Below are 1,086 nucleotides of genomic sequence, written 5' to 3' on the forward strand. Positions count from 1 at the left end.
GTGTTTTTCGTATTTGATACTTTAATACTTGCTACTTTAAAAAAAAAACTCTATATGCTGAAAATTTAATTCTTAAAGCGATTTTTGAACACATTAACAGCTAAATGGTTTCACGATCTACCAATGATAAGAATACATAACCTGCTCTTATGTTTACTTGTACTTTTTCAATAGTACAAGTGAACTCGCTTCTCCCGGTACAAGTATTAAGCTTGTACTTTGTAACTTGTACACTTGTACTTTTTTACTTGTACTATTAGTTCCATTATGAAACAGGGCCCTGGTCACAACAACAGAGGTTTATTTGATTCAAGAATAAACATAAATTGTAGCACATTTTTAATTTAATGCAAAATACCATTAAAACAACCTAGTTCCTACGGTAAATATTAAATTTTTATTATAGCAGATTAAAGTTTCTAATAGTTTTTCAAACAATAATGATAATGAACTGAATATTACCTATGATTAAGAAAAAATTATTTAGAACTAGTTATTTCGTGCGGAAACCAATGTCTGAAGGACTTTCCTAAAGCTATAAACCCAAGGTTTGCTTGTTTTTTGGTGATGGTTAATGGAAAGATTTTTTGTTAATAATTTATTTATAATCATTTACAACTGTATTAAAATATATACAACTTGTAAATTTACTATAATTAATAAAGTGACATGATACAAACATGTGGAGAATCAACCCATTGATAGAACTCCAATAACATTTCCAGAAGAGAAGATCTCGGGGCCATCGTCTTTTCAGACGCCGAGAAGGATTATCAGGTAACGAAGTAGAAGCAAGTGGATTTATACCGTGGCTTCGTCAGGGCTACAACTATACATAATAAAGAAAAATAATAATATTATAAGGTTAATTGTTTACCGTATGAAGTAGATTGTAAGAAGATAGTTCGGGTAACGATCAATAAAGGTTCGAAACAGTAAAAAAAAATATATTTAAAAATAACCATCGTTTCGCTCCTCTTTGCAAGAATTATTCAGGGCTACAATAATAAATAGTAAAGGAAAATAAATAAAAATAATAATATTAGAAGGTCAATGGTTGACCGTATGTTATAGATTGTAGGAAGA

This window comes from Halyomorpha halys, unplaced genomic scaffold, assembly GCF_000696795.3.
Source record: "Halyomorpha halys isolate HHAL.00 unplaced genomic scaffold, Hhal_1.1 Scaffold240.1, whole genome shotgun sequence".
NCBI lineage: Eukaryota > Metazoa > Arthropoda > Insecta > Hemiptera > Pentatomidae > Halyomorpha > Halyomorpha halys.